Source organism: Periplaneta americana, chromosome 16 (genome assembly GCF_040183065.1).
Source record: "Periplaneta americana isolate PAMFEO1 chromosome 16, P.americana_PAMFEO1_priV1, whole genome shotgun sequence".
In the NCBI taxonomy this organism is placed as follows: Eukaryota; Metazoa; Arthropoda; class Insecta; order Blattodea; family Blattidae; genus Periplaneta; species Periplaneta americana.
The window spans coordinates 9,793,503-9,819,301 of record NC_091132.1 but is presented as its reverse complement, the minus strand read 5'-3'; the positions used below and the strand labels follow the sequence as shown (position 1 = coordinate 9,819,301).

General features: G+C 35.2%; 1 protein-coding gene across 2 annotated transcripts in view; it reads right to left on the bottom strand.

The window, feature by feature from the left end:
- The window catches only part of Atg10 (Autophagy-related 10), a 656,137-nt gene that overhangs the window by 11,353 nt on the left and 618,985 nt on the right, over positions 1-25,799 (bottom strand). For both annotated transcript variants that reach the window (XR_011329775.1, XR_011329776.1), the window contains exon 7: positions 8,447-8,497. The gene's annotated coding sequence lies outside the window, so the exon portion shown is untranslated. The remainder of the gene's footprint in view (positions 1-8,446; positions 8,498-25,799) is intronic.

Sequence of the window (25,799 nt, the reverse complement as noted above, 5' to 3'; positions counted from 1 at the left end):
GCCCAAACTAGACATTTGTCGGGTCACATTCTTCCCGCAAACCGCCTATTGGGAACAGTAGCCTACTTACTAGGACTATAACTATTTTAAAACTATATTATCAATGTAACAAAACATAAAATAAACACATTGTTGACAGTCTATCAGGGAGTCACCAAAAACAATAAATAAATAAATAAATAAATAAATAAATAAATATAAATAAATAAATAATCACGTGAATATATGAATGTTTGAATGAATGAATAAATAAACAAATTAAAAAATAAGTAAATAAATAAATAAATGTGAGGTGAAAACTTACAAGAGAACTGTTAATAAACCTATTCCAAAACCTCAAATTGAGTACACTGAACAATCTCCACAACATATTGACAAATATATACAAAATATTAGTTATCCATACTTCCAGTATGGGAGCGAAATTAAAACCTCAATAAATGGTATAAAAAAATTCGCAGCAAAATGATGTAACAGCTAAGCCATGTTGATGGTAATGATAATGTGATTATAATCCTAATCCATATTTGACGATAATGAAAATGATGGTGATTACTATCAATCCTAGACAAAAGTATAGGAGGTATATGATATGAAATGAACAGGAATCAGAGTGTCTTGTATATTATTCAGATGCTGCTCGTACTTGACCCTTGTGTCTCATTCATGATAGATCCTGCAATTTGGCGACTCTGTTCTGGGAAACCACTCGTGAAGGAGAAATGCAGTTTGCCACGGGTCACAACTAAGAGGATTTATGAAGCCCATAATGCTCGGAGATCTACATCAAGTGTCTGGGCTCGGCACTGCTATGGCAACAGCATTACCGGACGCCGACGACATCTCGAGAATGGCTGACCGACTTGAAGCAATTAATAAGTCAAGGGGATCAGATGGCAGGTGAGTCAGGGGCCTAGCTTTGATAATACTGTGCAATGCGGGATTCGACTGTCCTTCATTTATTTTCTCTGTTGTTCACAATAGAAAATGAAACAATAACTAACATCTGAATGTCACTTCATGTCAAAGAGTTTGTAGCTCTGTTTACGCTACGCAATACAACGAATTTTCACTCTCGACAGCGGTCTTCAACCAGGTCTTGTACTCTCGTCTTCGTTCAGTTTTAAACATAAATGAATTCTTGTACCCTCGGCCATTCCTCATTGTGTATTTTGCCTGTCGTGATGGTATTTTACCCAAAATTTCATGGACATATTTTAAATTGTCACTCTACTCTCACACACTAGTCTCGTAACGTTGTCACAAATAAATGATATTAAGTGTAATTATTGTGTACAATTAAGTTACCACTGCCACCGGTTGTTTGCCCACTTGCATACATACAGCCTACATACATTATACACTGACAGCGTTGCCTTTAAACTACTGAACGAGGTACTGCTCGCTTCCGTATCTCCAGTCACACTGACGCAGTCTGCTCTGACTCACACCGCGGCGCCAAGCCGAGGTTGCTGAAGACAGTCATTTTCGCCTCGTCTTGTTTCACACTTCACACATTGGGTCCAACCGGTTTGATATTGTTAAGAAATGGCATTCTGTACTCTATCCCTGTAGGCTAAATAAATTATTAAGGTAGATCTTATAGTTTCCGTGCAGTAAAGGTTTCAAATTTTGAACTTTTTGGGACCTTCGAAACTCTATACTTAACACCTCAATCATATTCAGGGAAGGACATATTTGTACGTCAAAATAAAAAGGATAATGAAAGACGAGGCAGAGTCAAGAGCAGAACTGAGGAAATTAGGGAGAAAAAATGACGAAGAGAAAGAGAAGAGAAGGATAAATGGGAAGATGAGGAAAAAGGGAGAAACAGAGAAGAAGACAAAAATGAGGAAAATGAGAGAAGAGAACAATAAAGAGAAAAGAGTTTGTAGGAAATGGAAGCAAGAGGAGGAGAGAAGGAATACAAAAGAGGATGACGTATAAAAAAGAAAATAAAGAAAATGTGAGAAATACGAAGAAAATAACAGGAGAAGAATGTGCCTCACATGCATCGTAGTGTCACAATCTCTATCTATCATGTCTATCATGTACAACAGGGCTGGGCAGCAAGAGCGGATTGTATTCTCTCACGGGGAGCCATATGACTTTTTTCTTCATCCCCTTTCTTCCCCGCCGAACACCGCGCAGCATTGATTCAGTAACGGATGAATATTAAGGTCCCCGTTTAGAGTCTAGTCCCGCTCCCGACGCCCAGCCCTGATGTACAATATCCTTAAACGTAGTTATGAGGTTTTAAAGTAAAACAACGTTATCTTACTTGTCTACAACTACGGAAATTACACTAAAGCTCTAAATTTACAGTTGAGTTCGCCGTATAATAATAATAATAATAATAATAATAATAATAATAATAATAAGAATGATAATACACAGATTCAAATACAGTGGATCGCAAAGAGCACTGCTTATGTTCGGGAGTCAGTTCAATAGAGACAAACATTAATGAAGACTATAACAATAAGTTATTTTGTCTCAAAAAAATAAAATACAGAACCATTTAGTAATTATCAATAATATATAATTCTGTGCTGTTTGGTCAGAACATAACTCCAAAAAGATATTTTTAAGCTGAACGCGCAGCCCTATAGGTATAAAACAGTTCTCTTGGCATAGCAGTGATATCTCCATCAGTTGTTTTTATTCCAAGAATCCTGTTGAAATATCATCTCTGCTTCGATTCGACTGTTTTTCTGGCTCTTATTATTATAACATCGAATGTTTTAGTTGTTCAGAATTACAATTGCTCGCATTGGATTGTCTTGTCGAATACAATTCGTGATAAAATTTATTCTCAAATATTTAATTTCGCTTTTTAAACTATGTTTGCTGTCATTAGATAATTATTTATCGATCTCCGGTCTCGAAATAATTGTCATGACAACAAACACTCGTTGTATTATAGAAGATGTTATGTTATGTTTTATTTAACGACGCTCGCAACTGCAGAGGTTATACCAGCGTCGCCGGATGTGCCGGAATTTTGTCCCGCAGAAGTTCTTTTACATGCCAGTGAATCTACTGACATGAGCCTGTCGCATTTAAGCACACTTAAATGCCATCGACCTGGCCCGGGATCGAACCCTCAACCTTGGGCATAGAAGGCCAGCGCTATACCAACTTGCCAACGAGGTCGACATTATAGAAGATAGTTTTGAGAATGAAAATGTTTCAAAAATATAACAGAAATAAAATAAAAGCCTCCCCATATTACCGGTTCTTCTGTATGGTTGTGAAACTTGGACTCTCACTTTGAGAGAAACAGAGGTTAAGGATGTTTGAGAATAAGGTGCTTAGGAAAATATTTGGGACTAAGAGAGATGAAGTTACAGGAGAATGGAGAAAGTTACACAACGCAGAACTGCATGCATTTTATTCTTCACCTGACATAATTAGGAACATTAAATCCAGACGTTTGAGATGGGCAGGGCATGTAGCACGTATGGGCGAATCCAGAAATGCATACAGAGTGTTAGTTGGGAGGCCAGAGGGAATATAACCTTCAGGGAGGCCGAGACGTAGATAAGAGAGTAATATTAAAATGGATTTGAACAAGGTGGGATATGATGGTAGGTACTGGATTAATGTTGCTCAGGCGTGCATATGTAAGGGCGGCAAAGAACCTCCGGGTTCCTTAAAAGCCATAAGTAAGTAAATAAATTGACGCGGAATTCAATTTATGATTTTCTAAAGCGGAAGTAATGACATAGAGAATAAAATTCTGTAAGCAACTTATTCCAATTAACAACACATTTCAAGTCTTTTGTGTTTGTACAGTAGCTTAACTCATTATTTGTTTTAAGAAAAGCCTCCCCATAGTAAATAGCCACTCCTCTAAAAGACCAATTTTATGTGAGACTATCAATCAGTTTAATACCGATTTCACACAGAATTTCTTAATTTTCTTCTAATTATTGTATTTTGACATGTTACTTGCAAGTTAATACAATTAACTATGCGTAACGTGTACTCATACTTAATTGACACACTGCAGTTTTGCGACAGACTTAATCGGGTCACTCCCGTTTATCCTGACACTGAATCCAAATTTGAATCGTTGTTGCATTCGAGTGGTTGTGACGTCCGCCGTGAGTTCTCCGCATCGAGTGGGATAATTCGGCTGTAACGTCTCGTTAGCCGGCTCCTCGACATCTTCTGCTCGTTGGGGTGAGGAGAAGGGGTTGCACAATATTATACAGCAGGCGATGCAGATATTAGATTTTACCTTAATTGCACTTTAGTTGTTCGGAGCTTAATTTAATACCCGCTCCAGTCCAAGTAATTGATTGGAATAATTTGTTCTTTATTTCGACTTACTGACATCAGCAGATTCTATTTTATTTGCTGCATTCGCAAATTAAAAAATTTCTACGAAATGAATCCGATTCAACAATCAATAAGAGCTTTCATGAATGCAACAACCACAAATGGACAGATTTATTTTGAGGACGTGGGTTTCATGTTGTTAATGTTCCTGTTTCACTTATGTTTCGACATCGTTACGCGGTAGTAAGCAATATTGACTGAATGACAAATTCTTCATCCACTTTGGCCAAAACGCTAGCGTTTATTACGTTATGGAATTCAACACCACCAAATATCCAAGAATCACATAAAATACAGTTTTATTTACTTATAAATGGCTTTCAAGGAAACTTCAGGTTCATTGCCGCCCTCACATAAGCCCGCCACCGGTCCTTATCCTGAGCAAGATTAATCCAGTCTCTATCATATCTCGCCTTCCCCAAATCTATTTTAATATTATCCTCCCATCTATGTCTCGGTATCCCCAAAGGTCTTTTTCCCTCCGGTCTCCCAACTAACACTCTATATGCATTTCTGGATTCGCCCATACGTGCTACATGCCCTGTCCATCTCAATCGTCTGGATTTAATGTTCCTAATTATGTCAGGTGAAGAATACAATGCGTGCAGTTCTACGTTGTGTAACTTTCTTCATTCTTCTGTAACTTCATTCCTTTTAGCACCAAATATTTTCCTAAGAACCTTATTCTCAAACACCCTTAATCTCTGTTCCTCTTTCAAAGTGAGTCCAAGTTTCACAACCATACAGAACAACCGGTAATATAACTGTTTTATAAATTAAAATACAGTTTACTGTGATAATATATCTTGTGAATATGAACAAGAAGAGCTTAAAAGTTACACATATTTCAAAATATTTCTGGCATCTCAAGAAGTTTAAAAAAAATGCATTATTTTATTTTTATAAAGTTATTGCGGTCCCTATCCTAAGAGTGCAACTTCGATTAACGTTAGTTTCGATAACAATTGTTAATGTTTATACTAACGTCCATTGATATAGTACATATTATTAGCATTAAAATAAATTATCGTCGAAATTTTATTAATCAAAATTGTTGCTTAGTCATGTATCGGTACATTTCTCCTAGATGAATAATAATGGCACAAACTTGAGCATGTTGTCACGTGTCCCATCAATTAAGGAAGATTATGAAACAAGCGAGTCTTGATAGTTTTTTTCAAGGAGCAAGATGAATCAGACACTTTCAGAACCCCAGTCATCAACTAAAAACATAGACATCATTTTAATTCACTGATTTCAATTTCTTGAGACGACGAGAAAGTCTTTTCATGTTCCAATTAACTTTCGTGTTTTGTGTATGCCTATGTAATATTATTCAAGACGCGCATCCGATGTGAATATTTGAATGCTAATCTTCCTGATCGTTGGACTGGACGCGCTTCTGGCAATGACTATTCTCTTCTTCCCTGGTCTTCATGGTCATCTCACCTAACCACCTGTGAATTCTTGTGGGACAGTATGAACGTATTTCCTATGAGAGAGGTAATTTACTAGGGCTGAGACAAAGAATCACGCAGACAATCACTGCTTTCGACAGTGAGATGTTGAAACGTATGTGGTGAGAACTTGATTTTACAGGATTGGCGTCTGTCGTGCCAACAGGGATGGACATACTGATTACCTGTATGGTAGGATACAAATTTGGAGAGTTTGTCTACCTTTTTACATGTAACTCGTCGTGTACCGCAAGTGTAGAAATCCCAGAAGACTTATAAATTGCCTTGCATTATCGGAACAATTTTTTTTATTTAAATCAAAATTCTTCACTATATCATATATGTAAATAGTTTTTTGATATGATTCAAAGAATATTTCTTTCTCGAAAACCACAACGAAGATATAAAAATCCCAAAGCACTTTTGAGTTTGCTTCAGTGACTCATCGCTATAAATGAATGTGCGCATGCAAGAAGGCGACTTCTCCAAAAGAGCAAGTTTTCAGGAGAATGTTAGAACTGATTTGTAGTCACATGCATTACTGCACAACTTCTTTACTACAACATATCGGTAGATAATGGTAATGCCTGCCTTTCTGAGGTATTATAAGCAATGAATTTTATTTGCATTAAGTACTAATACAAATCACTTTTAACCTTCTCATAAAAACTTGTTCTTTTGGAGAAGTCACCTTCTTCCATACGCACACTCAAAAAAATGCAAAAGTTCTTATTTCATCCTGCTGAAATACTTCGTACATGCTTTACTGCGATAGGTTGTCACAAGTACTACTGTACACTATTATTACTTACTTACTTACAAATGGCTTTTAAGGAACCCGAAGGTTCATTGCCGCCCTCACATAAGCCCGCCACCGGTCCCTATCTTGTGCAAGATTAATCCAGTCTCTATCATCATACCCCACCTCCCTCAAATCCATTTTAATATTATCCTCCCATCTACGTCTCGGCCTCCCCAAAGGTCTTTTTCCCTCCGGTCTCCCAACTAACACTCTATATGCATTTCTGGATTCGCTCATACGTGCTACATCCCAAACATCTGGATTTAATGTTCCTAATTATGTCAGGTGAAGAATACAATGCGTGCAGTTCTGTGTTGTGTAACTTTCTCCATTCTCCTGTAACTTCATCCCGCTTAGCCCCAAATATTTTCCTAAGCACCTTATTCTCAAACACCCTTAACCTATGTTCCTCTCTCAGAGTGAGAGTCTAAGTTTCACAACCATACACAACAACTGGTAATATAACTGTTTTATAAAATCTAACTTTCAGACATTTTGACAGCAGACTGGATGATAAGAGTTTCTCAACCGAATAATAACACGCATTTCCCATATTTATTCTGCGTTTAATTTCCTCCCGAGTGTCATTTATATTTGTTACTGTTGCTCCAACATATTTGAATTTTTCCACCTCTTCGAAGGATAAATCTCCAATTTTTATATTTCCATTTCGTACAATATTCTGGTCACGAGACATAATCATATACTTTTTCTTTTCGGGATTTGCTTCCAACCCTATCGCTTTACTTGCTTGAACTAGAATTTCCGCGTTTTCCCTAATCGTTTGTGTATTTTCTCCTAACATATTCACGTCATCTGCATAGACAAGAAGCTGATGTAACCCGTTCAATTCCAAACCCTGCCTATTATCCTGAACTTTCCTAATGGCATATTCTAGAGCGAAGTTAAAAAGTAAAGGTGATAGTGCATCTCCCTGCTTTAGCCCGCAGTGAATTGGAAAAGCATCAGATAGAAACTGACCTATACGGATTCTGCTGTATGTTTCACTGAGACACATTTTAATTAATCGAACTAGTTTCTTGGGAATACCAAATTCAATAAGAATATCATATAATACTTCCCTCTTAACCGAGTCATATGCCTTTTTGAAATTTATGAATAACTGATGTACTGTACCCTTATACTCCCATTTTTTCTCCATTACCTGTCGAATACAAAAAATCTGATCAATAGTCGATCTATTACGCCGAAAACCGCAATGATGATCCCCAATAATTTCATCTACGTACGGAGTTAATCTTCTCAAAAGAATATTGGACAAAATTTTGTACGACGTCAACAAAAGTGATATTCCTCGAAAGTTACCACAGTTGGTTTTGTCCCCCTTTTTAAAAATAGGTACAATTATGGACTGATTCCATTGTTCTGGTACAATTTCCTTTTCCAAAATAGCAAGTACAAGTTTATAAATTTCGCTATATAATGCACTTCCACCCTCATGTATTAATTCTGCTGGAATTTGATCGATACCTGGAGACTTGTACTTTTTCAGATTTTCTGTCGCAATTTCGACTTCTGAAAGCGTGGTTCGGGTATAAATGGCTCAGCAGTTTGTGTTTCAATTTCGTCCCGATCATTTCTATTTGGCCTATGTACATTTAGTAGTTGCGCAAAATAGTTTTTCCATCTGTTTAGGATTGATGGAGAGTCTGCAAGCAAGTCATCATATTATTAAATCAGTGAAAATTTGAAAAAAAAAAAAAAAAATCACCACAAATAAACTACGTAAAGGATACTGAAACAAGTAGCTACACTCAACAAGTTTTCTCTCACACATTTCACAGGTGCTCAAAGTATCAACCTCTGTTAATGTACATACCCTGTTGCGACGAACTGGCTGGCAGTTTCAGGGGAAGATCCTGGCTCTGCACTGAAAAACAAGAAAAACAGAGTGAGACTCTTGAAAAGAGCTCGCGCGTCAGTACTGAGCTTATTGAAGGTCTATGATGACAACCCCAGACTTCCCTCATCACCATAATGTCATAAAACAAGTCTAATAATTTCTGCACAAGAACGAAAGTCGAGTATCTTGCGGGCTGACGTGCGGAAGAAGAGGGTAAACTGCTGCGAGAGTGCGGCAGGTTTCACTGCTGTAAAAGTTGCAAGCAAACTTCCATATTTTCTGGCGCAGTAGGGCCCATTGTGCTCGCACGCAAGGGTGTACAACGCGCCTCGATACAGCTTCTTAAGATCAACTAATTGAACATACTGTAACACAAGAGCAATAATAACGTCTTCCCTTTACAAGCGTGTATTCTACAGAGTGTTCATAATAGTAATATGCGTTACAAGAGCGGTATGTTGAAGTTTTCATGTTCGAGGAAAAGTTTGAAAAAGCGAAACGTAGTTGAGCTTTTTTAATTTCCGAGAATTCAAAGAAAACATACCGCTCGTGTATCGTACATTATTTTGTGCGAAGATCGTTTATTACATACCTGAAAGAGGAATTTCTAATTAGTTGCAATGAAATCTCCATCTTGGTTTCTGTTCAATGACGGCAATTTTGGAAAACAAAAATATCTATCTTCAACATTGTTGCTTTAAAATGTTTTCTGTGTTTACTATACTCCAGCAGGCCGTGATATACGTCTGTCTTTTTTCCCCCCAGTCTATAAATGCGAACTTAAAACAAACGGCTTCCTTAATGTTACATGCATCACGAAATGCAGTAACTTTAGTGGAGTTGTAGAGTTTACTTAATTTTTGCAAATATTTAAAAACAATAATTAACAGTGCAATTTAGGTGAAATTGCAGTGGTAAGTTTCCAATTTATAATTATTACTATATTGAACGTCTCTAAAAATAATATGTTAAAAGCCTAAAGCAGTAAAATGAATACGTCACTTAAGCGGTAAGAAGAGGGAAATTGTTATGTGTGTTCGGTTGGGAATACTGAATGTGGAATTTTAGACTTACCGTGGGTTGGTTTTGTGCGGAAACCAAGCAAATACGCACGATCTCGCACAAAAAGTTTATTCAGCAAGCAAGAGGATATCCATGGAAGTTCGCCACTCCATGCTGCTCCAGTGGACAATGAATGCATTCAGGCAGGTGGATTTCAGTTCGAACAATTCTTGTGAGCACTTGTTTTGTTTAGTCTTTTATCTTAGGACGCTGTACCGATTATGTTCGTGGAATTTGTGAAAGCGAGATGAATCCAAAGATTCGTCATAAGATTATCTACCATCAGCCGTATAGTTGGAAAAAAACTCGGAAAAACTCCTACTTGGTAATCAGTCTAAGCGAAGTACGAATAAACGTCCAAGTGGATTCCCGGAGAACGAGAGCAGCTCGTCAACCTCTGAGCTTTGCCGGTGGCTTTGCTATGTTCTGTAGAAGATTATTGTCATGTTTGGTTTCGTTCATATTTTAAAGTACCGAAGTACCGGTATGTGAAATTTGTTTCAGTTGCGTTGTTGAAGTTTTACTGCAAGAAATACAAGCATCTGAACTCTCTCCTCCTCCCTCACTTGATTCATCGTAAGGAAGGCCTGCCTAAAATTCGCGTTACCCTCAGGTCCCTAATACAGATGATTCCGGCGCTATCTGTAATGTTATTGTTAAAAATTACCTCTTTTTACTTCATCTATTACCTGGCAAAGTTTGTCAGTCAATTTTTTCCTACATTCTGTGTATGTAAGTAAACATAGGCCTACATATAAAATTGGCGGTAGTCAAGTTAATTTTAAGTTACATTTCAAAGTACGCTGGTTTATTCATATATGTATGAAAGCGTTAGACTGCAGCTATAGCAACGGAAATGCATTCATAGCTAAAGGATGGTGTTAATTTGCTACCACAATAAATATAATGCAAATTTAACTTCTCTCTTACAGTAAAATGGACGGCACTAGCTTTCATAATGCCGGTATTATAAAAGTAGTTTACACCTCAGTGTTAATAGTTAACTTCTAGTTTTCGATATTTTTGCGTAGGCCTATTATACAGGTTGAAGTGAAGATTAACTCTACCCACAGAATTCTATCGGTTAACTTTTCGTTAAACAATTTCGATAGCAAAAGCGTGATTCATAAACACTAAGGCCGCAGATATTGTTATTTAGTCAACTGTCCGAAGACATCTGAACCTCACAAGTGATACCAAAAAGGCACCATTTATGAGGCAACCACGCCTGGAGGACGAATTTGAAGAAATATTAATTGACGATTATGGGGTACACCAAGGCCACAAGTAAATCATATCAACTTCTTGGACTAAATTATTCCGATATACAGAAAAAATTATATAAGGTAATTCGGGGGAAGATGCCAGTTGGGTGAAGACGCAACTTTCTTTGCAGTTCTTTTATGTGTCAGCAATTGACAACGCGGATCCTCTAGTTTGAAGAGTGTTGACGGGGTGGACACGTAGCGTGTGCATTTGTCTTACTTTATCGTCTTTCATCACCGTTATTTTGGATCTTGTGAGAATATAGTCTGGTTAGGACACACTTTATAATATTTCGTTGCTTATATTTAAGGTTCATAGACTGATGTTTCATTTTAAATGGAATATCTGCTATATACGTGAGTTGTGCATTTTGTTACGCACACTAGACATGCAGCTACGGCAACAACCTTGCGGCAGTAGGCAAGTAAGTGTGAGTGGCGTCTTCCCCCTGTAACTGGGGGAAGACGCAACATGGTTAAGAAATACATTATTTAACACGTAAATTATGTTTTGGGAAGGTTATTATTTGATAATATTTTAAATTATATTATTTTACATGTTCTCTGATACTTTACAAAAGTTATCAATGATTAAAAATATATTCACATTTCATTTTTATGCAGACGATGACTTCAGACTACAAAATAAAAACAGATTGGACATCTTAGTCAAAATAAAATTTAATTCTAGCTGCTGAAGATTTAAAGTATGGACAAAAATCGTCATGCGCTGCAGTGAGGGTGTGTGGCATTCCATACAGAACTCTCAAATGACGAATGGAATCTTCAAACATTACTACAAGAAATCCTTGCACGAAGATTGGAGTGGTGATAATTTGCAGTGCATGAAATGTGGTACAGGCTCGTACTAACATTCAGAATTGTGTCCTAATTAATCAATTTTTGCAAAATAATCATGAAATAAGTTTATAATTAAATTTATAGATGTTTCTCTGTAGTTGTAATAAAATACACATAAAATATTCCAATGTTTATTTTATGTATGCCATTTACTCTGTTGTTGCATCTTACCCCATACCAAGTGGCATCTTCCCCGTATATATGGGGGAAGATGCCACCCTGACGCGAGTTCTTTTAACATGAAAAATTGTTAACAATATACGCACTTGCAAAGGAACCAATCATTATACAGAGCAAATTATAATTGAAAAATACGATAAATTTGTTTGTATTGGCTTATCACTTCAGGTTTGAGTTGTATAGCCAAGAAATACCTTAGTTGTGGCGTCTTCCCCCGAATTACCTTACAGGTATAATAGGGCTACAGGTAGTGTTTGGACAGATCCATTTTTTTTTTCGAGTACCAAATAAAAGATTTGGATTATTTTCAATTTAAATAATTCATTATGAAATTAATTTAAATATAGGAATCTATCTTCAGATTTATTGTATAGGATGAATTAACTTTTGTTAGCTCTGGATATTCACATTGGATTGATGTTTTATCTACAGACAACAAAAATTTTCATTATTAAAAATTACAAAATCAAGACAAAAATATTCCCAGTATGACTCTAAAATAGATGAGTAAGTGCTGAAGTTATTGTATAAATGAATGTTTATTTCATATTTTAAATTTAAAACCAACTACATATAGAAATAAGAGAAATCTATATATTTTCTGGTAACATTGTTGTACTATTGTCACTTGTAGCACTATCTAAATGTATTGAAGTCAACTAACCTTAGACGAATTTTATAATTCCGAGAATGGATCTTTAATGATTTGGTGTTATCTTATTGAGAATTTAATTTTATCTCATATCATTCTGTTATTAATGTACTGAGAATTTATTATTCAGATTATCATTAATAAAATTAAACACTATATTTTCAGGTTGATAATTATTGCGTCACTTTAACGTCTACTGCTTCGAAGCCCGTTCAACCTACTCCGACCAATTCTTATCAAAGAATCTGTGTTACGTTGATAGTTCAGCAACACCGCCTCTTGTTTTGTAAATCTCAATTTTCTCTAAAGCTAACTTCTTCGCACACTTCTTGAAGTTATCATGTACTTACACTAAGATTTTTTGATGATCGTTGCGTACAACTGGTTCTACCGTTGAATTCGTCACAGTCACAGTCTTCTATATATATTCTAGACTGTGGTACCGTACAGTTATTCCATATCCCTTTTTTGTTCCTATGTGAATGCATCGGTCTTCTTGCACTCTGCACTATATTACACTTATATTTCTTAACCAAGCTGAATAACAACTTATTTTCGTCCTGTGAGAAATAACGTTTCCATTTGTTTCCGACATTTTGTTAACAAAACACGATCTGTTCGTATTACCAACTACAACAAAACACGATCTATTCGTGTTACCAACTACAACAATGTTCAGTTTAACTTAACCAAATCTTTATACTGAAAAGTTCGGTAATATTTAAATTGACGAACGGCTAACTTTTCTTTATAATACCAGCCATGACCGGTTTGGCTCAGACGGTAGTGTTTGAGATTCCCATTCGGGAAGTCCCGGGGTTCAAACCCCGTGGCCGGCCAATCTGACTGGAGTTTTTCATGGTTTCCCTCAGTCACACAGGTAAATGCTGGATTGGAAATTTATATACCATGATTCATCACCGCCTCAGTCACCAATGTCATAAACATTCATCAAAATCTAAAATCAGTTACATGGACACAAGTCATCTACAAACATAACAGAAACAGAAACTCAACAATAGTAGCAACGGCGTCCTACCACAGATATACCGATATAACCACAGATGTTAAAGCGTGTATAAATAAACTTAACAAAGAAATACGGCCTTAAATAATTATCCAGACTTTTTCCATTATAAAAATGGGGAAGTGGAATTTCATGTAGCTGGCCATGTGTAAGAAATTAGTAGGCCTTGTAGAAAAGAAGACTGTCTACTGATTACTGCCAACTAAAATTCTGTTTGATTACATTAATCTAAAAAATAGATTATTACACTACAGAAGAAAATATTTTATTTATTGAACTATTTGGAAACAATCCTTTGAGAAAGGTAAGATACCTACTTGAGAAATCTTTCCTGGTAGAAGAGTTCTATCCCACAATACGATCAGACTTGTGATTAATCTCTTCAGAAATTGGAAGTGTGAACAAATCATGCAGGTGTGAGGAAAGGACAGGGCATACATAATATTGAACAGAAGCGTAGAGAGAAGGAAATCCTGTTGAGAGTTACTGACAAAAACGTAAGTACTCGAAAAATTGCCAAGTAACTAATGAAAAAAAAAATCTTTAAAATGAAATACACAACTGAAATTATAATAGTGAAACCATGATATAGTTATTCTAATCACTTAATCTAAAAGTGATAATATGTTTTGAGACGAACATGTATAAGTTGGCAATAACCAGCAGTCTTCTTTTCTACAAGGCTTATTAATTTCTTACAAATGGCCAGCTACATTAAATTCCACTTTCAATTTTTATACACGAATTTCTTATGGCAATGTTAATTCCCTTTGCACTATAGTTCGAAATACACGTGGTACGACTTCGTGCGCAGATAGTGATACAGACTTATGAGTGCGCCAGCAAACACCAACAAATAGCTTTGCCCATCGTGTTTTTTGAGTGTTTAGGGCATGACATTTAATTTCTTTGATATATATTTCAATTTCAAATTGCGGCAGAATCTTACTCAGGGACTGGGTTGTTCCAAATAATATTTAATGATGAACTAATCATTCGAAATGGAACTGTAGTAAAGCTGTTGCAAACAACTTAGGCCAAATTCATCGTGGCTTAATGATTCTGAAGGTGTGAATTTCTGTTTCTATAGTGCTAGGTCTCAACTTCCATCAAATGCATATTTACAGATCAGTTCCAATTTGTAAAATTCGCTGTTATTTGTTAACATATTTTAATAGTGTATTCCAGTAAGAGATTTAAGGGAATTTTAGCTCTTGTATCACTAACTTGTAGATCTGGAGATCTGCATGAAAGTTTTGCTGCCTTAATGCTTTGATAAGGACGGAAAATAGGCTCATTAGCGTTCTGACTTTTAAATATAATCTGGTGTTGATACATTGTCGTTTACTTAAATTATTATCTAGTAGTTATGTCAACGCCTTATCACCACTTAAAAGTAAGAGTGATGGATTATTGGAATAAAACAATAATAACAATAATAAAGAATAATTATATATTCGCATAGTCGGGGGTTTATTCACTTCCTTTGACACCACAGCAAGTTCTAATTGTTCTATTGATCTGGCAGCCACACTTACAGCTTTAACAATCAAACCGGCCTGTTGATGATGATCAGAAGATAACTTTTACGCAACTCTACGCTTCGATATTTCTGATTTTCCTTCAAATGCAAGAGCATGGCGACCTGATTCATGTCTTGAACAATCTGTAGAAAGAGAAGTTTTTCATTTAAATAATTCAAAATCATCCGAAAAGCTAAATAAACAAAAATTTCTAACATCCTGTAGCTTTTTTGGCATTTTATATTAAGTTTACGACAAAAATCTTTAACTGTTAACTTCAAATTGTATACATAACCATCTAGAATATCATCTTCATTACTGAAATTCGATATTTGATACAGAGCAGAACTTTCCTTGTATAATTTTACAGTTTCATCATTTCATTTATCAAATAGTACTTTCTTCTTCACGCGACACTGAACTGGCATGTAAAAGAAATCCTGCGGGACAAAATTCCGGCATACCGGCGATGCTGATATAGCCTCGGCAGTTGCGAGCATCGTTAAATAAAACATAATTTACAATTTTTGTTATCTGATATAATGTAAATAACCCCTAGGAGTGCAGGAGAGTGCAAAATGAAAGTATTCGATCATGATCAGTGATAAATAGCAATAATAATGAATTATGAATTAAACAATTAAATACAAACTGTGTAGCAAATTTAGACTAATATAGCCTACGTACAGTACATAGAATGTTAGTATACTTCAAATAATTTTAGATAATAGCAAGAAATTACAATGAAAATAATTACGATAATTGTAAACATTTAGCGTCATCAGAATGAATGCCTAGGCCTAATAGGTAAACGAAATTACCAGGTAGTCAGCAACCGTTAACGTCAGGCTAAAGATCGAATTGCTAAGAAGGTTATCCTTTAACCAATTCTTAAAAGTGATTGTTGTGTTCCAGTGCCTATTGATAATACCTGAAAAAACCGCAACTTCGAACTTATCCGTCACAAGTGTCACTATACTAGATCTTTAATAAAAATTCTAGACCTGATCGGGATTCGGATCTGGAGCGCTTGTATCACAGGTTGACGATTTAGACAAGAATAACGGAATACATAAATCTATATCTAGTGGTTCAGTAACCTGCGATGCTTGAAATGGCACATTATGCAACGAGCCTATAATGATAGTAATTAAGACGCGAGTATGTTTAAGAAACGAGCGCCAGCGACTATCATAATTTTCATACGAGCGTCTTAATTACCATTTTAGGGAAGTTTCATACGACTTTTTATGCTCGACAATATTTCTAACTTGAAATTATTCATAAGTATTCATGTTATTCTTATCTGACTGGGGAACGGAACTGACCTTGTGCAATATCTCGTAAATTGTGAGATGTGCGCAGACGCGAAAGTATTGATTTTTTCCGAGAAAGAAATGTCATTGACCTTGATATAATCTAGAGAGTAAAATGAACAGTAATCTTGATAAAACGTTGAAATTGATTTAGACATTGAAAAACGAGATGACAAATTGAATTTATTTGAATATTATTTACAATTAACGCTAATTATTATAGTAACAGAACATAACCTTCTGCGACAGTATTGGATTTCCAGCCTCCGTGACGTTTCGCTAGTTGTCTTTCAATTGCATATCCGAGAATAATCGATACTTTCGCTTTCATATTGCTACAATGATGTTTTCTGATTGGTGGAACACCTGAACTTTATTGAATAGGTGTACTTTAATGAGGTCCATGAAAGGGCTGCTACCAAGTGTATAATTACTACATTTCGGCATGGTCGAGCATAAAACCTTCTTTAGTTTTCAATTAGGCATATTTATTGAAAAGATTTATTTTCTCCTTTTGCACGGTGTTACAGAATGCACCACGAAATCATAAAATATTATCTGTGCGATTGAGTACTTTTTCACCTTTAGTTCTTTCTTATATTTATTATTATTATTATTAGTAGTAGTAGTAGTAGTAGTAGTAGTAGTAGTAGTAGTAGCAGTAGTAGTAGTAGTAGTAGTAGTAGTAGTAGTAGTAGTAGTAGTAAATGTTTCTTTCAAGCTTGGAAGAGATTAGAATGCAATTTTTTTCATTAATTTCAACTTCAAATTATATCCATGAACATTTAGATCATACAGGGGTAATTAATATATTGTGGAATGATAACGCAGGTTTCATTCTGTTACAAACTTATTCAAAAGCTGATTATGATTCTGTTCAATTTGCACATGTACTGGTATTAGACATTATCTTGTAATTTTGGCCATCCCCTGTTTGAACTGCGTTGTTAGTTCCCTGCTTAGAATGAAACAGATTTCCCGTTTGTAAAATCTGAGACGCGACAGAAGTTGTAAAGTCATTTAGAATTACTGGCTGCTTGGGTCGGACTATATGCTAGCTCTGTTATTACAATTGCGCGGATCCCACCATTATCTGCAGACAAGGAGACGCCAGATAAGAATAAGAAGAACGTCTTGCTGAAAAATCCCACTTAGAGCGAAACCACGGTTTCATGAAGCAATTCTCTTTATATACAAAACTCTGCTCTGTTTTGCAGCTGTTTATACAGCGCAATTGCTACAGAAATTATGGGTACGAACTTGCTCTTGCAGATAAGACATAAATGTGACGCCAAATGAGTTCCGGTAACACAGTCCGTCCTTGCGTCAGGATTCTTCAATTTGTCCAACATACTAAATTCACGTGTGATCAACCAGGCTGTGGCGTCTTACTGAGTTTCCTACGAAAGTGCATCATAGGTTCAATACATCCTTAGCTTATTTTCACTGGTTTTATCTATAGTAATGTCACAAAAGGAGTCTGAGACTTATTAGGGCTATTTTGTGAATAAAATAAAAATATAAATAATAATATATCCCTAAAATTCACTCACGAAATGTTAATAATTGTATATTTATTCAGACATTGTGAAGTTGAAATAGATGAATATCGATTACTGCAATAAAGTAATTGGATGTTGTTCAGTAATGTCAATTGAGAAAAGCGAAATAACCTACAGGTTTAACAATGTTAATTACATGTACTGCGCTTTTCCCTTGTTATTATAACATAGATACATTTTCATTATCTGCTGAAATCATCTGATTAATAATTTAATGAAATGAACAATTGTTATGAAGGAGTGTCATTCTCTTTATATACAATGGACATGGAATTAGAACATGAAGATATAATGTTAAAGCAGGATTTCGAAATTTTATTTAGTACAATGAATACATGCTCATCCATTTACGGGGAACAGTTGGCGACACCGACTAAACAAAAGAACGACCACGCGATACATTGATAGTGATAAATCTAGTTGCAAAAACTATCGCGATATGTGACTGTGATTGGTTGAAATTCAAAATTTAATTACACTTCATTGGTCGAAAATGGAATGACGTCATATAAACGAAATAGTCAATCTAATCTCACATTCACCTCCTCGTCTTTTAAAAATTACCACCGTGTCTTACAATATGTATGTGTTTATTTTTAATAAAATAACAGTACTACAATTACAATCTTTTCGCTTTCTCTGAATGGTCACTGCAATTTAAAAGGGAAGTTAAACAAACAAACAAACAAACAAATAAATAAATAGATAAATAAATAAACAAACAAATAAATAGATAAATAAATAATCTATACTAATAATAAATCTGTAGCCGAACTTTTTCTGGTAATTTTCGATTTTACAAAAATAATTGGTCCTAACATATATAATTAACCACCCTGAAACCGAAAATCGCTTTTTTGAAATTTTTGTTTGTATGTTTGTCTGTCTGTATGTTTGTTATCTTTTCACGCGATAATGGCTGAACGGATTTCGATGAAAATTGGAATATAAATTAAGTTCGTTGTAACTTAGATTTTAGGCTATATGGCATTCAAAATACATTATTTAAAAGGGGGGTTATAAGGGGGCCTGAATTAAATAAATCGAAATATCTCGCTTAATATTGATTTTTGTGAAAAATGTTACATAACAAAAGTTTCTTTACAAATAATTTTCGATAAGTTTTATTCCTTGAAAAATTTTGATAGGACTGATATTTAATGAGATAAATGAGTTTTAAAATTAAAATAACTGCCATCTAAGGCCGTGTAATGAATTAAAAAACAAATGACTTCGTCTATAAGGGGCCTTGGACAGCAACAATGGAAAGCTATGAAAGATAGCCTACAGAGAATGTTTCTGTGTTTGTATGAAGTAATATCGGAAGCTAAATTAACCGATTTGTATATTTAATTATTATTTCACCATTGGAAAGTGTAGTTTCTCTAGATGGACATAATGCTATAATGTTATTACAGTAACTTCTGATATAATATAATATAATATAATATAATATAATATAATATAATATAATATAATATAATATAATATAATTTAAGTTATTTGAAGGGTTCAGAACCATAGTGGGCCAAGCGCCATTTACTGAATACGTAGAAAACAAGGGTTAAAATTAAGTTATTACCATAATTCAATGGAAACTTATAACAAGTAAAATAAAATATACACATTAAATCTAAATGATGTCAATCTTTATTAAACTGTGGTTGCGTGTAATAAAAATTAAGAAACATGTTAAGGGAATTGTCGCACCAAATGAGTGTCTCTGGACCAAAATGATCGCATTTTAATTATTTGGATGCAATTTAAATTAAGTAACATATTAAACGATATATCCTTCTATCAAACACGAATGTTCCCTGGTTCAAATGCCCTATTTTAATTATGTAATTACTTTATATTTATTTCTAACGGGTGCAGCGGAGCGGACGGGTACGGCTAGTAGATAAATAAATAAACAAACAAATAAATAGATAAATACATAAATAAATAAATAAATAAATACAATCCTCTCGTCTCCTCTGAATGGCCACTTTAGTTTAAAAGAGAAGTTAAATATATAAATAATTACACTTACAATCTTCTCGCCGCCTCTGAATGGTCTCTGTAGTTTAACAAGAACATTAAATACATAATTACAATTACAATCCTCTCGCATCTTTGAATAGCCTTTGTAGAACAATTTAACTACATGAAGACCTGGAAACAGACACCGTGTCTATAACAATCAGAAATGTGACAATGAAACTCTATCACTTGGCTTCACAGAACACCAACCCGCTAATATGCAACTTTGGCTCCTATTCAACTGCAGCAGATAAGCACTAAAGACCTAAAAACTTTCTCACGAGTCACCACCATCTTTTAATAACAATAATCAAGCTGTAACTACATGTAAGCATAGCTCAATCTCATATAGGTTAGCATCTTTTGAACTCAAGACACAGATCACCATGTTGAACTACAACTGAGAGGAAAGATCGAGAGACCGACACTGTTTATACTAGGCTACAACACAAGAAGAATTACAATTGCAATCCCCTCACTGTAGTTTAAAAGAAACGTTAAATATAATACAATTACAATAAAATTACAATCCTTTCGCCATCTTGAATAGTCTTTGTTGTTTAAAAGTAGGCATAACAGTAAATTACATTACAGACATCTCATAGTCTCTGCTGTTCCAGTGCTGTGTGATAAATGCGTTACAGAACTCTTATCCACAATCACACATTAATGTAATGTTCGAACGTTTACACTGTTTTGCGGATTCAGTGACTGTGCCAGCAATTCGCGATTCAGAAGTATTATATGTAGGCACATTGCCATGTAGAGCAGAGGGTACGTTCAGAGTAAGCCTTAAGGTTTGCGGTATGAATTACGAGATCTTGGTACCCGTGCGCAATGCATACAAAAGACAATTCTTGAAACATTGTACGCGACATCAGAATCCCCTCCGCCCTCGCAAGATAACGTTTAAACACTAAGTATAATAGCAGGAAACAATTATAAACTTGCTCGCAGCCGCAGTCTTTACGATTCCGCTATGCAAATCGACTTCGAGGAGAAGATATCTCTTATACTGCTAATTAACTAAAACTAGACTAAGATTTGTAATTAGATCTCTTGTGCTGCCGCAGAACGTGAGGCAACAGCGCCTCAATGCATCAGCTAGAGACATATTTACTAGCATAGCAATTCTTCTAATTCACAGAACAATTCCTCCACGTGTCTAAGTGTACTGTTTACCGCTCTAATTTGTTTCTACATTCATAATATAAAACGTTTTAGGGATGAATAGAGAGAAAATGAAAATTTCTACATTTTTTAAAATACAGCTTTCATTTTTGGTACACGTTATGTATCTTAGAAACCTAATAAGGGCACCAAAATCGACTTTCAAAATGTCCTTTTTTCAGTTACTGACTTTTTTTTAAGAAAATGGGCCAAATTTTCAAAATTCTACTCCTGATACAAATTTCAAACAATCAGCTTCAATATTTTTATACAGCACCACTGTTACGTTAGAAAGTGAACTGTGTAATTCATTTTTTTAAATAATACCAAGTTACAGAGAAAAATAATCACATCATTTTAAAATTATTTTGTTTATGCGACATATATTTTTTTCTTTCGAAAGTTAGAAAAAAAAATCATGCATAAAATCGTTAGTATGGTATAGTGGATATACATAATAGAATTTAGATTCTTAGATACACAATTGTAGAAGCTTGGTACTTTGGGTGAAGTGAAATGCACAAAATATTATCTATAAAAATGACTTTAAAGTTGACACTTCAAGAGCACGGACCTTTAATTATGTAGGGCATTAGGAACCATTCACAAGAAAAGGAAAGAAAAATATATTTTTTTGTTCAAAAATATCACATTTTCTCTATAAATATTGTTATTCCACAATAGTTTTCTTGTACAGAGAATTCTCCTAAACTACTGGACAGAATTTCTCCAAATATTTAGTATGTCTGAAACATTTCAATCTCAAATGATGCGTGTGAAATGTAATCGTTGTAATAATATATATATATATATATGTGTGTGTGTATGTATGTATGTATGTATGTATGTATGTATGTATGTGTATGTATGCATGTGTGTATGTATGTATGTATGTATGTATGTATGTATGTATGTGTGTATGTATTTATTCACACTGCAATGGGTATATACCCGGTGGCAGTGGTAACTAATTACACTCAATAAAGACAATAATAAACACAATTAATAAAAAACACAATTAATGATAATACTAATAATTAATACTAACAATAATTAATAATAATAATAATAATAATAATAATAATAATAATAATAATAATAATAATAAACAATAACAGGGAACATCCTAAATTAAATGAAGCACGATCGGTTAAAATAACATTTATATATATATATATATATATATATATATATATATATCATATATATATATATCAATGCTAAGTAGGTGATAACATTTCTCATTATACATTTTGTGCATTTCGAAACAAATTGGTTTTTCATGATACCAGCTCGTATCTACGTTACGTAACCACATTGTCACGTTATATTTTAGATTCTAGCTCCGTTAACTCGGTCCACAGCACACATACTGTACACTGACACAATTCAGAATGTATAGACTTATAGGTCCACATGAAACAGCTACGCAGTGAAGAACAGAAATAAAAGGGAAATTAAGGAGGGAAGAAAATTTAATAAACGTGAAGACATTTTGATTTCATTCATAAGTTGAATTATACAGCCTAAGTGGACACAGCCTATATGTAAAGGATACAACTTCAGCAATACCTTTTTGCTCTATTATGAAGCTACTGAAACCTTATTTATTATAAATCGGTTATTTTATGGCGCTTTATTTTATACGATGCTATGGTTAGCGTCTGAGTGAAATGAAGGTGATAATGTCAGCGAAATGAGTCCAAGGTCCAGCGCCGAAAGTTATCTTAATGCGCCCTTCTAGAGTCCGTAGAAAATGTTGCAAAACAATTTTTGGGTTTTACAGATACAGAAGCGGCTAAATGCAATGATGATTCTACTGACATACAGGCCGATTATTTAGTCCTGACAGCTCAGCGACGCGAAAGAGGGGAAGTAATAGGAGTAGTGGGGAGAGCTCCGGAGTAGAGATAAGGGCGAGCGGTCGGTAAAGGAATGCAGTACAGCTTAAATGTACTAGAAACATACCGCTCTACCGCACGCATGACATCCGATCTCTTCGAAGACAAGCGAGTGACTAACCCAAACACCCCTTGGCGTAACTAAATGGACTCGCCTGACCCAGGCGCACATCGCCGGCGACTGTCAGGACTAAATAATCGTACTCTACCACTAGATTTAGATGAAACGTGGCAGAAAAGAGGATCACGGTGTAGTTGCTGCAACCACCTGCAGACACAGAAAAGTTGTAGATCTACATATCATGACCAAATACTTCATACTTTTAAACAATTTGGTGATCAGCATCATCCTGACCGCAACAAAAAAATTTTGAAGATACCAGTGGCGGGGAATGGAGACAAAGGGGACAACACGCAATTTTCAGAAGTTTTCAGAGGAAAGAGAAGTAAAATACTGTACATAAATTAGGGGATGGAGATAGTAAAATAGTAAAGGCTTTGTGGAAGTGCTAGAAAGTATACCCTATGGCGAAGACATAAATATAAAAAAATTAGAATGCGTAAGCTACACAAAGAAACGCATGGGTTTACGACTGCGGGAGGAAAGAAGATTTTGTGGGGGGGGGGACGAACAGATGGACGCAAAAAGACTCAATACTCATATTTTGATCCAGTTTTGAGAAAAGTGCACCTAAACATTTTCATTCAAACCCCTAATTCTTCCTTTGTTTCTGTGTGTGAATGTTAAAACGAGTTCATAAGACTCTATTGAACGATTGGTTTACGAGTTTTTACGTAAACATTTTTTTTTCAGAAGCTCAGGCTGTGATTGCAAAATTATTACGGAATGGCAATAAAGCTAAAGTATCGGGACCTGTCACAGCCGCTGCCACGTGGTCAAAAGCATCATGCGGTACGGAACGAGAGCTGGTTCCAGTCCTCGTAAGGGAAGAAAATGTATCATTTCAGTGTGTGGGACCGGTAATCACCCAGCTCCGTCATGAAATAGGAGAGCTACAGTAAGTAGCTAAATCCGGTTTTGAACGGCTGAGAGGATAATCGTGCTAACCACACTATAGATACTTCTGTAGCCCACCTACTGCTTGATTCAATTTAATTAAATTTATAAGCCATTAGACATACAGTGAATGTATCTATGTATGCCACAGATTACAATTTTCCCAAAATGGCAAAAAAATATGACTTAGAAACAGTATCTTAAGTATAGAATCAAATGTTAGGCTAAGATACAGTAGATATTTAGGGGATGGAGATGGTAGAGGCTTCATGCGAGAGTGAGCCTTATGTTAATGAGTGTTCCATTAAAACTACGCGAACTTTTCTAATCGAACTTTGTGCGTACAGAAAGTTAGTGCTTGTTATCTTGAAGACGTCGCCGTGTGCGCTCGCGATACAGGCCGTAACTCAGGCACTCGCTTTTATCTGTTCGGAGATCGGAGTAACTGTAATATTCCCAAGACGTGACGTCATCTGCTTCTCTTCAGCTACTTACACATTCTAAACCTGTGCATCTTAATCCCGGGGAAATTCCCCAGGTATACCGGAATTGCTCTGCCAAATGATACGATCTTTTTAACTCATTTAACTGCAGTGTACGTCACACCTCCTGAGCGGTATACTTCCTTCCTTGCTTGCAGAACTGCACAACAATATTCCTCTCAAAATACGGCAATTGATTTGCGTCATCTAATTCAATGAAATATTATGAGAATTCCGCATTTGAAAATTTCCTCTATTTTTAATAACATTATAAATTTAGAATGTTTTCAGAAGCGAGCATTTAAAGTCTGAACAACTGTATAAAATCATAATAATCATGTTTCATTACAACGGGTCAGAAAGAAAAATAATACAGATATGCATGTCATCTTTTGAGACAACAAAGATACCATCAAGATGCACAACATATCGCAAAATATCATTTTCGCCGAAAATTTATATAATATCATGATCACCTTTCACCTTGAATTCACAGAATTAATAATATGTAACGGATTTTCATAAAATTCATCCCTCATGTAGGCCTATTTTATGAGAAGGGAGACATGAATCAGATTCTCTAGGAAGCCATGAGTTTCCTTGCCACTTTCATTCACTGCTTTCTTGATCTATACCAGGCCATCACTACATCTCGCCAAGAAATTGTAAAAAATTGAAATTGTAAAAAAAAAATGTAAAAATTGTAATTGTAACCCTGTAAAATTTTGACTTGTTCCACATCTTAAAGCTTCATTGCTAATGTAGGATCTATGGAATATAATAAATGAAATAAAATGAAATGAAACATAGTGTAACGTGTGCGACGTCACTTGAAGAGACGAAGTTTCTATATTTGAGAATATAGAGTTCAATTAAATATATTACGTTATTGCGTATCAATGCTCGGTTTTATCTAGTGTAATGTAGTGTATACATAACTTCCATATACTTGTTATATAATATGTTGCAGAATTATGAAACTTTATTATTTTAACGTGAAGAGAATTTACCATGAATTTTCTTTTAAAGCTAATGGCGGAAACTTGACTTCCAACATTTACCCAAGCGTTCCTATCTAATGGGCGACGCTCCGAAGCTTGTAGTTCTTTCAGCCGCCACGAAGGCGTTGTCCTTGGTGCACCATATGAGGCGAACTACGACACCGTATGATGATAATTAACGGAGCAATGGTGGAATGCCGGTAGAGGAAACTGTTTAAGTTGGACCCGCAGAGAATCGAATCCGGGTTACAAGCGTGGAAAGCCGACACTATAGCCGTTCGGCT